The sequence below is a fragment of the Hippopotamus amphibius genome, chromosome 4 (genome assembly GCF_030028045.1).
Source record: "Hippopotamus amphibius kiboko isolate mHipAmp2 chromosome 4, mHipAmp2.hap2, whole genome shotgun sequence".
NCBI lineage: Eukaryota > Metazoa > Chordata > Mammalia > Artiodactyla > Hippopotamidae > Hippopotamus > Hippopotamus amphibius.
This window is the reverse complement of record NC_080189.1, coordinates 167,039,634-167,056,763: the sequence shown is the minus strand read 5'-3', so window position 1 is coordinate 167,056,763 and position 17,130 is coordinate 167,039,634.

The window sequence follows — 17,130 nt, the reverse complement described above, 5'->3', positions numbered from 1 at the left end:
GAGCCATCATTAATAAAATAAGGTGGTGTAGAACCCCACAGGCAAATAATATGGGCTATTGAAGAATACCTAACAACTCCAGCAAAGTCTGGAGAGAAGCAACAGGTGGTCAAAACATGAAAGAAAAAATTGAGAACAAATAGCAAAATACTATATTTAAATTAAAATATCAGTAATTACATTAAATATAGGTAAAAGCACATGTCAATTAAAAGTCAGAAATTGTTAGAATTATACTGGTAAAAGTCAAGACCCAGCTGTATGCTCTCTACATGAAATACACTTTAAATATAAAGAAACCAAATAATCTGAAAATAAAAGAATGGAAAAAGATACCCCATGAAAACAGCAAGCTGGAGTGACTATGTTAATATTAAACAAAGCAGACTTTGAGGTAGAGAATAATGGATGAAGAACATTTAAAATTATGAGGGATAATAAAAGATAATAACCCAAAATACATATGCACTGAATAAGACAAAACTCTATGATGATGGAGATCACAGACCTAATAACACAGAATTCATCAACTGTAAACTCTATAATGATCATGTCTAGCTTAATCAGTACATATTCTCTCACACTGCCTTGCACATAGTAAATGGTCATCAATATGTCATTAAATTTTAATGTACCATAATTGATTTAACATTCTCCTTCAGATTTAAGTTGTTTCCAATTTTAAATGGGTTTGCTCTGAATGACTACAGAGTTCCTGGGATATATTTCCTCAAGCCTTTGTTCTTGATAAATAGGCCTTTTTCACGATCTTTTATAAATATGTTATTTCGGTCATGGAGCCTGTACTGCTTTACTGTGGTGCATAGCTTTTGAAGGAAAGAAGCCACAAGGTTCTAAATTTTTTTGGATTGCTCAGCTGCACTTATTTTTTTTCCTTATGTTCCTTGAACATAATGTGCAAGACAGAAATATTCCTAAGAACATTACTTATAAGCTAACAAAATATAATCTTATTTTCTTTTAATATATTAAATAGAAAGGCATTCAGAAAGCTGGAGAGAGCCTTTCATTCCCCACATATATAAATAAAAACATAAATGTATGAATAAAAAACAGGAGAGAGTTAGATGTAAGATTGTTTTCTCTATGTTACCATGACATCCCAGTAATGGTAACAGTACATTATGGCACTCAATAAAGCATTACAGAAAGAGCACTGGTCTTGGCATAAGAAAATTCAGATTTCTGTTAGTCTGCAAACTGGGGAGTTCCCCAGGTGAAATTTAAAACTGGTCCCCCATACACAGAGGGCAAGGAGAGATTGAATAAAGAGGCAGACCACACCAGATTGGTAGGTGGCAGGTTTAATAATCAAAGGCATTTATACATGATACTTGTCATGGGCAGTCTGAAGAGGAGTAGATCTCCACACCCACCTGTCAGAATCTTAAAAGTTCATATTGAGGCTTTAACAGGGCTCAGTCACATATCCAGTCCAGATGGCCTTAATAACACAGTGCTCTCTCAAGGATGCATCCTTCAGAGCATCTCCCACTGTGGGAACAGTGGGAAAAGCATACATTCCAAGGACAGGAGAGGAGGTGAGGAGCCTTTGACTGCCTGGGTCTCCTTTACAGGTCAACTGGCAGTCACATCCTCTCCATGACTCCTTCTCACAGTTTCAGCCCACCTCTGCCATTATTAGCTTTGGAATTTTGAGAAATTTCCTAAATATCACAAACTTTACATTTCCTATTTTTTTCTCAATTTTTTTATTGAAATACAGTTGACTTACAACATTATATTAGTTTCAGGCGTACAACATTGTGATTCAATATATTTATAGATTATACTCCATTTAAAGTTATAAAATAATGGCCATAATCCCTGTGCTGTACAATATATCCTTTCGCTCTTTTATCTTACACATAGTAGTCTGTACATCTTAATCCCCTACCTTATCTTCCCCTCACCCTTCCCTTTACCCACTGCTAAGCACTAGTTTTTTCTCCATATTTGTGTCTGTTTCTGTTTTTATATTCATTCGTTTCATTTTTTAGACTACATACAGTATTTGTCTTTCACTGTCTGACATATTTCACTAACCATAATACCCTCCAGGCCATCCATATTGTTGCAAATGGCAAAATTTTATTCTTTTTTAGCTGAGTAATGTTCCATTGTATATATATGCACCACACCTTTTTAATCCATTCATGTGTTGATGGACACTTACGTAGCTTCCATGTCTTGGCTATTATAAATAATGCTGCAGTGAAGAACATCGGGGTGCATGTATCTTTTCAAGTTAGTGTTTTTGTTTTCTTCAGATACATACCCAGGAGTAGAATTGCTGGATCACATAGTGGTTCTATTCTTAGTTTTTCTGCGGAAAAAAAATACTGTTTCAAGTACTGTTTTCCATAGTGGCTGTAAAAATTTACATTCCCACCAACAGCATATGAGGGTTCCCTTTTCTCCACATCTTCACCAACATTTGTTATTTGTGGTCTTTTTGATGATAGCCTTTCACAAGTATGGGGTGATATCTCATTGGGGTTTTGATTTGCACTTCTCTGATGATTGATGATGTTTAGTATCTTTTCATGTGCCTGTTTGGCTATCCTTATGTTTTCCTTGGAAAAGTGTCTATTCAGGTCTTCGCCAATTTTTAATTAATTTAATTAATTAATTAATTAATTTTTTGATCTTTGTTGGAGTATAATAGCTTTACACTGTTGTGCCAGTTTCCGCTGTACAACAAAACAAATCAGCTGTATTTATACATATATCCCAATATCCCCTCCCTCTTGAGACTCCCTCCTGAGCATCCCTCCCACCCTCCCTATCTCACCCCTCTAGGTCATCAGCAATCATCGGGTTGATCTCCCTGTGCTAGGCAGTTTCTTCCCACTAGCTATCTATTTTACATTTGGTAGTTTATAAATGTCAATACTACTCTTTCACTTTGTTCCAGCTTCTCCTTCCCCACCTCCCCACGTCCTCAAGTCTGTTCTTGATCTCTGCATCTTTATTCTTCCAACATTTTAAAAATTGACAGAATAACTTATTTTGAGGTCTACTGTGAGGACCAAAGATGAGTTTCTGGGTATAAATATACTTTGTGAATTTTTATTAAAGTATAAAGTATCTTTATGGGATTTATTTTATTTTGATTTAAAAATCAGAAAGGCATTAGAGTCTGTATAATTTAGGATTACTTTCATGTACACACAACAGAAAACTCAACTAACAAAGCCTTTAAAAAAATGGGTTTTCTGGTCCTCCTATACCACCCACGTGTGAGTAGGCAGTTGCTGGTGTTTCAGGGGCTCTGTGATGTCATGTAGGACTAAGACGACTTCTCTATGCTCCGTTATCCTCCACAGGCTTGCTTTCAGCCTTGTGCTTGTGAGGGAAGGCTGAAAAATAGCTGCCTCAGCTCCAAAAAATCACATCACCATTCAGGGAGAAAGGGGAAAAAGATGATGCCAGCCATCTCTAACCCTTCTATCATCAGGAAAGCGAAAGCCTTCCTTGTAACCCCTTTAGCAGATACGGAATTACATCTCACTGATCACAGCAGTGTCACACACCCATCACTAGATGCATCTGCTGGGAAAGTGGGGAAGATCAAGCATCATCTAGTGACTGCACCTGGGCCCATTTCCAGCTCATTCAAAACTGAGATTCTGTTAGCAAAGATGAAGGGGGAGTGGCTACTGGAGAGGCAACAGTGTCTGCACAGATCTCCAAGATAAGACTACATCTCTCTCATCAGGCTCTTACCCATTCTTAAACCAAATATCCCCATCCATTAAAAAGTGTTTGTGTTTTTTTACTTAGATACATTTTGAGCTTCCATTCAGACAGCTCTTTCCAGCTCACCCCTTTATATCATCAGGACCACTTGAAAAACCTGGATATTATTTAGAATCTTTACATTTACACTCAATTGATCTTCAAGTACCAAATGGATTCACTACTTTTTGGCATGAATGTACTCATTGGATCTTTTTTAGGGTAGAGATTCTAAAGTAATATTTTGATTAGAAGCAGAATGAAATTCAAAACCTAAAAATGATGACAGCCATACATAGTAATGCCATCCTGTAAGATTTCTGAAAGATTCTTCCTCAAAATAATACTAAGGTAAATTTTATTAGAATTAGAAACATGGAAAGCTTTACACTTTATTATAGGAGGCCTCGAGGCTATCCCTATGTCCAGCCACTGCCACCCCACTTCTATAACTTTGTATGGCCCAGACTGATCAGTGTCTTTTATTGAGAATTTACTCTATCCTAGGTACTAAGCTAACATATGCTGTCAGTTTACCTCTCAAAACCTCAAGAACATGGAAAAATACACAATACTTCTCATTTTACGCAGAAGGAAACATTTTAAAAAATGAAGTCATATAGAAAATTCAATTAAAGTTCAAGCAATTTTAATCAATAAAAGTTATAAAGCCAAGAATTCTTACCCATGTCGTCCTGAATCCAAATGGTATTTCCTTGCTACTATGCATTCACAGGAGGGAGATATATAAGATATATAGTTCCATATGCCATGCTTTTTACATTAATATTTTCTTAAATACCTCAAGAAGGTTTCTATTTACAAAAATACCATTGTATCTAAAGTTGTTTGCATGAAAAGAGGTTAAAATATCTTTTAAGTAAAACAACAACAACAACAAAAAAACTTTAACTGAAAAGGCAATTCTTGTGACTATTAACACTTACTTACCAAGACTGATATTATTATCTATAGAATTTGTTATTGCACAAACCAAGATAATAAGCATTTTGAAGAACACGTGACATTACTAGAGATTTCATAAAACCTTAAGAAATATTCTCAAGCCTCAATAGCTATGCTTATATTGTAAGAATTGTGTTTTGTAAGTGAGTTTAGGTGAATATTTTATCCAGGAAGGCTAGTCAATAGCCAGATTTCTAAAAGCCAGTATAAAATCCCAAAGATTGAATACCTCCAAAACAGCTACAACTTCATTTTACAATCCTCTTCTGCTCATAGTCTAAAAGCTCTGAACAATAACAATACATTTTCAAATGTGACAAGTGTAATAAAATCCATTCAAAAAAAGGCAGAAGTAAGCAAAACTGATTGCAATTGTGACTCAAAAGTGACTCGCATAGCTAGTGAAAGGTAAAGAAAAGCGTATTTAACACAAAAAGCCAAGACAAGATATACTGCAAACAGCTTGTATTGGAGATAGCCAAATTTAGCCAGCTTGGTCTTGCCGTATCTCTTACTGGCCAAGTCTGGAATTTTCCACTGTCGCATACCTTCCCCAGTTTACCCCATTCTCTAACTGTGGCAGGACGGATGCAGAGTGCAGAGCAGAGTGGAGCGAATGAGGTGCATCTATGGACGTTTATATGCTAAGGGAGACTCTAAAGTGGGAGACTCTAAAGTGGGTAAGAAGCAATCTGGAAATGGAAGTAATTAAAAAATAATGCTGTTTTCACTGAACACCATTCAGAGAAATAAAATGGTGTAAAAGCTTCCACTTTTTAACTAAGGTAATGTTTGCAAATAGAGAGCTGCTAAAATATTTACATCTTTAAGTGCATGTGGACAGATTTTTTTCCTTTTGCCACTGCCTCCAGGGAAGAAGAGAATATTCTGGAAGCATACTAATACAGATGATTTCAATTTCCAGAGGCTACCCTGAAGATAACTCCAGAGGAGGAATGGGGTGGAATAATACGGTCAAAAGTCATCACTCTTCTTCCCAAACTGTGTAAAAAAAAAGACTTGTTATGGCCCTTGAAACAGAAAGATTTCTTTGCTACTGTTTATCATATCAGTGTAATCAGAAAGTAATATCTCATAAATAAAGCCAATTTGCCATGCTTTAGCACTAAAAAATTACTTGGTCCTGTAAGCCTCAAATTAAAAAGAAAATATATATTGCTCTTAGAATGAGCTTAAGATGATCTGACTGTTCATCAAGACTTTTAACCAATATATTTATTAGCAGCTGCTTTAAGTAGAATTACTATTTTTTTAGCAATATAGCATGTGTTAATTGTATTTTTCTATATCTTACTTTTACATTTATATCCTTAAGAGAAAGATATTCTCTTCTAAGTAAGAGGAGCAATGAAGCCCAGAATTCTGTCTCAGTTCTCTAAAAAACTGATTCTGTGTCCACGAGTGAGAGCCTAAACAATCCTGTGTGAGGAGTGACAGGTCCGAAGAATCAATCAGACAGAGCCATCCTCATCTTGACTCTCTTTAAAACAGACATAGAGAATGGACTTGAGGACACAGGGGGAGTGGCATTGACACATATTCTCTACCAAATGTAAAACAGATAGCTATTGGGAAGCTACTGCATAGCACAGGGAGATCAACTTGGGGCTTCGTAATGACCTAAAGGGGTGGGATAGGGAGGGTGAGAGGGAGGCTCAAGAGGGAGGGGACATGGGGATATATGTATACATATAGCTGATTCACTTTGTTGTACAGTAGAAACTAACACAACATTGTAAAGCAATTATACTCCAATAAAGATGAAAAAAATTAAAACACACACACACACACACACACACACACACACTTTCCATCAAAGCTGCCTGTAGACAAGTACAAAAATATCAAGCTTTGCCATTCTTCTGCCTCATGTGATATATTCAGAAAAGAAAGCATAAAAGTCACTTTGTATTTCCTAACATCATGTTGTAGGTACTGCTAGGATGTCATCTATTGATGTCATATTTCAAAGGAAAGTCATCAGTAACAAAGCATGACCCTATGTTCTGCCTCATAATTGACCCCCTTGTTTCACCTATTTGCCAGACATTCTCTAATGATTGTTCTACCTAATAATATTACAACATGTAACAGAATACCAAAAAATTTCAAAGCTAAAGTTTTTAATCAAGACCAATTTTCTTTGCTCTTGAATGGACGTCCTCAAAAGCCCACAGTTGCAAATCAGGTATCATGTAGGCCTTGATGATATTTATCATGCAAATAGCATTTTGACATTTATCTTTCTCTCTCAGTTTTTATACTCATCTTAAATTCTCTGTGATGAAAACTCCCTTACTTTCGAGCAACTTCTTTGTATCTGCTTTTTGTTCTCCTGCAGAACTGCACCTTAGAGAAAGTGCTTTGGCAGAAGTCTCTATTGGATTATTCTGTGTACCAGTAATCTCATCTCTACCATTTGCACGTGAACAGCCTCAGGTGTCTATATTCAAGTTCATCCAGTGTTAAGAAAACTATGAATTGTTTTGAGCACACCATTCTTGGTTATCTGGTTATAGCTTTTCATTGCCTTTGAGCTGTTTTACAACTCTATAAATTGTAGACAAGGAGTAACAATGCAAAATAATCTTGTCTCTAGAAAAGCAAATAAATTCTATCTGAGGGAAGTTCAATTGGAGTCCCTTTTTCCACTTGTGAAAAAAAGCCAGTTTTCTTCTATTTGTAAATTTATTTCACCATTGCTTTATTTCATATAAGTCTGTACATCTTTGACTTTTTTGAACATCTGTCTGGTTCCCTCGTTAAAAGAGTTAAATAAAATCCTTAACTTGCATTCATTTTATATCTGTATGAGACTCAAGATTTTACCTTAAAAAAATTCTTAAACACTAGGATTAACAGTCCAATCAATACTGTGCAACTTGAAGCCATAGACTATGAAGAGACGAAGGGGAGTACACTTCTCTAAAATTTAGTACACTTGATCTATGTACATGAAAATGACTGAAACCCTTTTAAAAATTTTATATATAATTTACAAAGTACTCAGAAGTGCCAATAATTCAAGATGCTATCAAAGAAGTTAAAATTTAAAAATTTGAAACAATAAAACAATGAAAATGAATTATTTAATTCTGTCTACCATTTTCTTTTCTTCCTTTTTATATTCCTTGACCTACAAGAATTTTTTTTTAATTTTTAAGGATAAAAAATGGGCCAAAGGATATTCTTTTGATGGTATTTAGGAAGAAAGGCTAGACATAGGAATTTCACTGAGTCTATAGCTTTCAAAAAAGCATTGCATTGGGTTCTTTTAATTCCTTGCTGAGTGAGCGGAATGTGATGAACGTGGGTTCCAGCTTGGGACACTGGGCACGAGAGCACAAGGAAGGCAGGATGACAGAGGTCTGTGCCTCCAGCTTCAGCTGTGAGTTCAGATTCGGGCTCCACAACTTACTAAATGTGTCAGTGTTGTCAAGTCATGTAATTCCTCTGAGCATCAGGCAGCTCATGTATAAAACTATAATAGTAGTAGTAATAATAATTATAATAATATTGCTTTGCAGATTTATCTGAGGTTTAAGTGAGAAAATACCTATGAAGCACCAAAAATAAGGCCTGTTTTGTGGTAGCCACTCAATAAACACTATTTTTATTATCACTACTATTATTATTATTTGTTTGATGTGCTACCAAAGAGTCAATTTAATTCGTTCCTAACACCAACATTGCCAACTAGATACAAGAACTTCCTCATGTAAAGAATGTCCTATCACATACTTGCAAAAACAGAAGGAAGATGTTTTACAAACATAAAGTCAAGAAATAAGGCATCTGTGACAAAAAAAATATTAAATTAATGAAAATACTCTCATAAACTGAGTGTCAGGTGGACATGTAAATTGATCATTACGGTATACGTCTGTAGCAACTACTCATAATTAAAGAGATCTCACCTAAACAGAAGACTTTACTTGTGTTCATTCAGGAAATCAATCTAAATATACCTTCCTCTTCCTAAATTTCTTTTTATTCAAAAATAATGTGTACCCTCTATTGGGTTTAATGTTCATTGCACTTAAATAGAAAAAATTCTCTCTGTCTCTGTCTCTCTTTAACTCTCTCTCTATATATATACATACAGATAGATATAGATATATAGATATACACATATCCACCATGGGAAGTAGAACATCTTTGATCATTTAAAAAGTCAAGGAATAGCTTAGTTTTGCAGAGGGGACACAAGATCTAATTAACTGCATAGTTTGGGGTCAGCAATGGATTCACTCTATTTTAGTCATCCCAGAGGTAATAAGAATTCTAAGATGGTCAGTTCGTTTTATACAACCTTGTAGTAAAGATAAATGAGATAAAGTATGAAAAAAACCCCATGATCAATTTGGAAGATAGTGTGCTGTATTAAATCCAAGTAGGCACTACTCTGCAGAACACAAATTTAAGCACTTCAGATACAGCAACTAGATTGTTGATACAAAGAAAACTCTCCTTTTCCACCTGCTCTTTCTTCCTATGCATTTTCCAGGTGTTGCTGTAGAATTTTTCTCATAACCAGGCAATTACATCCAGTGAACTGTGTGGTTAGTCAGCTAACCATCTGCTTTCCAACAGCAGTCATGTGCTGTGTTCACAATTTTCTTGATTCAAACCATAAAAAGGATGTAGAAATCCCACGTGCAATATTTGAGGCTTCTTTATTCTGGAATAATGAACTATAAGGACAAAGAAGATATGACCAGCTTTTCTTGACTTGCCTGTAATGTCCTAAGGGCATTGGAGACCAAGGTTTGGGAGATAAGGAAAGGAGTGAAAATGGTCACTTAATATGTAAATATAAATAAATGTTTATGACGATTTTAATTTTTTTCTTGATTGCACTTCCTCCCAACACCCCAAACTATGAACAGGCTGTAAATGTATGCCTCCAGACACCCAGACAAAAGCAGCAATCTTAATTAGCCAAATTAAAACAGTAAGACACATCCGATTATCCCTTTTTAGTCTAAACCAGCTTCTGAAATGACAACTGATGTGAAAATAATTAAAACAAGACAGACTGGAAAAAGAGGAGAAATAATGTATTTAGATTTTGAAGAGAAGTAATTAGTTTTGGCAGGTTATTTATTTATGTAAATTGAAAAATTAGCTCTACTAGTCAGAGGCGATACATTCAAGTGTCTGCATTTCTGGTGCAACATGGGAGAAGAAAAGTTATAATGAAAAGCAACAAGATGAATTTTAAGCACGGAAAGATGCTTTAAAATGTTACTTTTTTTTTTCCAAGGGAAGACAGATTCTCAAAGAAAACAGAATTCATAAAATCTGTCTCAATAGTTCAGTATAGCCGTGGAGGAATAAACAATCTTACTAATTTCTAAAATTGCGTTTCCTCAATCCAGATACAGATTTTTTTGATTTCAACAGCTGTCTCGGCTTTTGTCATTCTGTGTTACATTCATAAGTTATTCTTCCTTCAAATTGTCATTTTTATATAGCTTTACTTCCTCATTTCAGCTGCTTCATCTCCAGCGAAAATCTAGACCAGCCCTCATTTCATCCTGAACTTGGTATGTGCCCTGCATGCGCTTCCCGTGCTTGGGTTCACTCACACACATCATTTCAATCATCACAGGTAAATGGATGACTCCCGAATCCACAAGTCAAGCGTTGTCATCCATACTTAATTACACACCCACCTACACTGTACTTAAATATACTGCTCTTCTTGTGTTTCAATGTATCCATCATTCCTACAGAAACTGTGCAGTGCTCTCATAGAAGAATGAGCAGGATACACTGGAGACACAAAGAAGAGAATGAATGGTACACTCTACCTTAGAGTACAGGTGGGGAAGAGTCATGGTTAAACAAAAGGTTTCTTCCAAAACAGCTTATCTTCTATCCCTCATGCTCTAATAACCGCAGCTACCTTAATAAAAGAGAAGCTGTTTTGGATAAATGAAAATAAAATACACTCGCCAGCATCAATAACTTGCACTAGTGAGATGAGGTCACACACATATACATTCATGTACACACATGTAGGTAACTAAGAAGAAACTAGTACAGTCGACCATTGAAAAAAAGTGGGGGTTAGGGGCTCTGACCCTCTGCGTGGTGGAAAATTTAAGTATAGCTCTGGAGTCAGCCCTCTACATCTGCAGCTCTGTATACATGGTTTCAAACAACCAGTAGACTGTATACTATGACTGTACATTTTTTTTTAATCCACATATAAGTGGACCCATACAGTTCAAACCTGTGTTGCTCAGGAGTCAGCTGAAATTAAAACCAACACACTCCTTTCCTAACCAAGACTGTAATTAATTACTGATACCTGATTTCCAATCTTTATAGCTAGTATATACACAGAACTTTTAGTATAAATGATGTTATTGAGAATCCTTGGCATTCTAGTATTTATGTATGCAAATTGTCATATCCATTTATGGTCTCAGCATAATTCAATAAATATTTGGTTTCGAAATTTCATTAAACAGGACCTTCAGAAGTCTCACAACATCTATGGTTTTCTTCTGTGCAATGGGGTGGGCTTGAAGAAAATGAACTAAAGTGGTAAGAAAGAGCTGTGGTCTGACGCTTATGGAGAAACCTACAATGTATTTACCACAGTGTCTCCTGTTTCTCTTTACACAGGAAAACTATATTTTTCTGGCTTCTTGGAGTTAGATTGATACCATAGTTCTAAAATTTCATTAATGGGAATATGAGCAAAGAAGGCAGTTAAAAGCTGGTGTGTGTCCTTCATGCTATCCCTCTCCGGAAGCGCAGACCTTCTGCATAGTAGAGTTGTAGGACAGAAGTAGCCCAGTCCCTGAGCCATAATTTGAGAACACCTGACCTATAATGTAAATGAGTAATAAACCATTTTCCCCATAAGCCACTGAGATTTGGAGATTTATTTGTCACCAAAGCACAACTTAGCCTAGCCCAACAAACATAATACTTTAAGAAACTGTTTGACCAAGCTTTCTTCCTAAGTGAAACAAAGAAGCAATATCAAAAACTATTGATGTCTTATCAATTGCACATTGTTAATATGAATCAAAATACTGTATAAAGTTAATATTTAAGAAGTATGGCTTCAGGACAAATGGCTTGAGTTCAAGTTCTGAGTGTCTTTTATTAGACAAATGATATTGGGCAAACTGCTTACCCTGCCTGTGCTTTAATAAACTTATCTGTAAAATGGGGATATTATCACTGTCTACCTCATACCTTGCCATAAAGACCAAATGAAGTAATTCCTGTGAAGAATCTACTATAGTCCCCAGCATATAGTAAGTCCTATTGATAAATATTTACTATTGTTATTGCTGCATTTAGATGGAATATTTACATAGTTCTGAAGGAAGATGCTTTCCAAATTTAAGCTAATATTCAGACAACTGGCTAAACTGTTTTGCTGTCCTTTACAATGGCCTCTATAGAGGATAGCTGAGATGTATATCATGTGACAAGAGAGGGATGTTTCTTTTGCCGAGTCGTGAATCTTTCTGACAGTGTCTGACCACACATCTGCAGAAACCTTACCTGGGCAGCCATGTAATACACTAGATGCATAGTGAGATCCTTCTAATGACAATCAAGTTTTATGGACATCAGCGATGTCGATTTACAACCTCAGTAAACCAGTTTACGATTCTACTGATGCCTCTTAATTTGTGCATTTATGTCAATGGAACGGCTCATGATGACAGGGAAGGGCAAAAGAAACAATTCAAGTTGCCGCAAGGCTAATATAATAAGAGCTTATGAATATAACATTTTCTTAAATTCTATAATGCACTTGTGCAATCATACTCATGTGAAACAGATGTATCCTGATTTCCAATTCAAAGACTCTCAGAGTCTGTACACACAAATGATCACGCTTATATATGTTTAAAAATGGACAGATATTTAAATGCATGGCTTTATGAACAACTACTGCCAAAGAGTTCAATATATCTTTAAGATACTCCTGGGCAAGAGAATCAAGTGTATGGGTATTAGAACCGACCGCAGCAGGAAGGAAACCATTTGTGCAAGGCAACTTGAACCTGTTCCCCTATTCTTTTCTATGTATACCTAGATAATACCCCTTTTCCTAATTTTTGGTTAAAATTATAACCCAGTATATAAGAGCTCACAGTCCTATTGATAAACACAGCGTCCTTCTTTGACCCTGAGCTTAGCAAAACTTGATCTGAAATATTCCCATGTTAGTGACAGTGATGATGATGATGGAAACATTAATAATAAGTAAACTTTACTGAATGTTTACTACCTGCCAGATGATCTGTTAAGCTTTTACACATCACCTTCATTTCATCCTGATAATAACCCTGAAATGAAATAGTATTATCATCTTATGGAGAAGAGAAATATGGTTTAGAGAGATTAATAAATATATGGAGGTCATACAACTAAAGGTCAGACATGGTAGAGATAGGATTTGAACCCAGGAGTCTACATCTAATCTCTGCCTACTTAACCACTGCAATACACAAGCTCCCATTTCCTCTATCTTCCATTTCCCTTCTGTTTTAACACATTTCTTGATGCATTATAGTTGTGACATGTCTACATTATACAAAGGGCTCATGAATTATGTCTTCACGAACATCCTATTTCTTAATTCAAGCAATAGCTCTTTCACTATGCTTAGTAAAGAAAAAAAAAGCAGATCACTTACATCTCCTTGCCTCAGTTTTCTCATCTGTCAAATGGATAAATAATGCCTTCCTCACTGATGTTTTTTTAAAATTTTTAAATAAATATTAATCAACAGCATACCATGGATTGGTTAGAGGTGGAATAATTATCAGCATTGAAAATAACCCCAAGTGATCATTAATTTAACAAGTATTTGTCCAATAATACCTGCCACCATTTTGATAATGGGATAAAAACAAAAAGTTGAGACGAGGGTAGTACTAATGGAAATGGATAGTAACAAATGACTGGAGATTTTATAAGTGAAGATTGTCTGCTATAAAATTAAGTGAAAACAGTGGTCTCTGAACGGCTCTGATTAGAATGACTAGATCTAAGAAATCAGATCGTTGGGTAGTGACGTCCTAGGCTTCTGTATTTTTATTGATTCTAATGATTCTCAATTGATTCCAGTGGCATGAACCAATGTTTGAGATTCACTGCGCTGTAGGAGTCCATAGGGCCCTTCCAACACTAATAGTCTATGCATTTTTGATTCATCATTTATTTTCATTCTATTGCAGACAAAGGGAGAGGAAAATCTCAAGGATAACTATCTGGTGACATCTCTATGAAATGTCTCCAGCTTTCACTTTTCTCTGGAAGTTCATCATGGAGATAGGATTTTAGTATTCTTTAATCCTATTTTCTATTTCTGATGTTTTATATTTATGTCTTTAAATCCAGCATGTCTATTTTTAATTTCTAAGTTATACTCACAACCTTATCCTGCTGTGATGCAGTTTTAATAACACTGATTAAGAACAGAGACTGAAAGTCAACAGTGCATGTATGTGAATAAGTTATAGCATTTGTTTTACAATGACCTGATGAGGAACACTAACACATGCACACATACACACGATTTATTACAACTCCCACAACCTCCACTGCCAGATGCACCCTTAATATATATAGCCAGAATAATCGTAGACCCCCTTCCTATCAACATAGATCATTACCTACAAACCTGGAATAAATTCAGCTTCATTATTATTGACCTTATACATGATTGAGTGCAATAATGCATAGGAAAGTATTTGGTAAACTAAAGGCATTACACAACATACATTACTCTTATCTTTAATTAGCGTGCATTAAAACGTTATTGCTTGAGCCGAGTTTTACAATTTTGAAGCTTTAAAGCTCTGGAAAAAAACAATTGTGAAAACCCTTGTAGAGGTAAGGACTATCTTTTCAAGGACATTTATACAATAAACAGTTTTAGATTATCTCCTTCCAGGGTAGAGAGCAGATTCTTTTGCCATCCAGGGTAGTAAAGATGTGTCCCTCCAGGGCAAAAATTGGGCAGATTTGCTAGCAGTCCTTTATAAAATTGAGGGCTCACTAAGCTTAGGATTCCTCATCTGGGATATGAACCCACTGTGTGTGTACCATCAATCCTGGACCACCTCTTTGTTGCCTCTATGGGACTTGGAGGGGGTAGGAAGCAAAATTGCTGTAAACATGAAGCTCGTGTTGCCTAATTGCTGTGAGTAAATAAGTCCTCTGTCTCTGACCCAGGAATCTTGTGTCTTCTGCCAGCATCCATGAAATTGTGACAGGCTGGATTGTTAATTTGTAAGCAGGGTAAAATCTCAGACCTTTTGCAGTTCTTGGGTGTGGATGTATAACCTTCTTATGGGACAGAAATGGAGATCTGGCAAAAATAGAAAAGAATACAATCTGGCATAAGGATTGACTTCCTAAAACTATTTTTAAAAAATCAGTATAGCACTCTCTATGGTCCCCTTCCCCTCCCTCTTACACGTCCTCATTTTCTCTCCCCTTTCTTTCCCTCTTTCTCCCATCCTCCCTCCTCCCCCATCTCCACACTAAATTTTCGATGTGGGTTAAAGTTTGTTCTCCAGTTCTAATATCTGTCTGCATTAGAATGTTCACTGTTCCAGGAACAGCATGTCCCTGAGAAGCTCTGCTGGATATAAAACTTTCAAGCATAATTAATATGACAGCAAAATGAATTTTATTTAAATGAACAATACATTTCTTGGACTTCATGGGTCAAGGTTACAGCGGAGGGAACTGCCTTTGTTTACAATCATTTGTCATCCATCCACTAAAACCTAGTTAGCCTACAATGCCTGTGTGTACACAGGAATGCCTTTCTTTTTAATGGCATATTCTTTGGAAAACAAACCAGAAAATCACAAATAGATGACAATTTATAGTTCAGACCAACCGCTTTAGTTTGTTGTTATAAATAGAAGGCATAGTAAAGTGATTAGTAAATTTAATAGTTTTTAACATTTTAACTAAATCAGAAATATAATAAAGATGAACAGCAGTCCACTGGTCAAAGGGACTCAGTGGGAACTGAGGATCTCAGTGGAAATTGACCCCAAGTTCTGGGGTTATTGACTAAACCATCGCTGACTGCCTGATTGGACACACTTCTTCCCAACACATAAATTTACTACACCAGGCTGCCTCCCTGATAAATGCCAGTGCTTTCTCCATCTCTTGCCCCTGCAAAGGAGAGTGTTGTTTCCATATAAATCTCTTTTCCCCCACATTTTCTGTCAGGGGAAGCCAAAGCTATGGGGTGTCACATACCAAGCCCATCACTCCATAAAACTAGCAGAGGAGCAGCAAATTACTACCAATTCCTACATTTCACTATTTTCCATTCATTCATCCATCCATCACTGAACTACATCCTGAGCTCCTTCAGTACACCTAGCATTGTGCTGGCTCAGACAAAGAGGTGATCCAAATATGAAAACCAAGAAACTAAATTCTTGGAAATTTCAAAGTGATGCTATAAACAAATGTGTGGAAGAATAGAAAAGAAATAAAGCAATCATTTGTGAGGCAGTTTAGGAAGTTTTTGCCAAAATTTGGCAATTGGTCTGTCTGCTGGAGTACGACTGGGCATTTCCTTAGATGAATAAAAGCACGCTAGAGGCAACAGCAGGCCAAGGTCCTTATATCCCCATGTAAGGAGTTGGAATGTAATTTTGCAGGCAACTGGGGATCAATAGTCAAGAGTGGCTTTTGGAACTAGAAAATCACATGATCCTATTTACTTATTAGAAAATTATTCTAGTGATGGTACGGTGAGTGTTGGGAAGAGCCAAATAGAAGCCTGTACAAATTTTCAAAAGTTAGACAATAACAAGGAGAATGCCATACTTGAACGGTATTGTGAAAGAGTTACTATGATTGCAACTTACTGTGGAGCATGAGAGCAAAGACACAAAAGTGCCTTTGTGTGTGGAGGAGAGTGAAAATATAAGGAGTTCAGTGGTTTTTATGCCAATATTTGTAGAGTAAGCTATACTTCAATAAAGAACACTTAGTTGGAGGGAGGGGATATGGGGATATATGTATAAATACAGCTGATTCACTTTGTTGTACAGCAAAAACTGGCACAAGAGTGCAAAGTAATTATATTCCAATAGAGTTTTAAAAATAAAAATTAAAAAATTAAAAAAGAACATTTAGTTGGCAAAGATAGATGGATATGTGAATATGGGGCTCAGGAAAAAATTTGAGTTTAGATATGTAATGTGGAATTGTGAGTCGTATGTAAAGAAGGTGTATCCACTCATCTGTCGATAGACACTCAGGTTGTTTCCACATCTTTCTGTTGTGAATAATACTACAATGAACGTGGGAATGCAGATATCTCTTTGAGATCCTGTTTTTATTTCCTTTGGA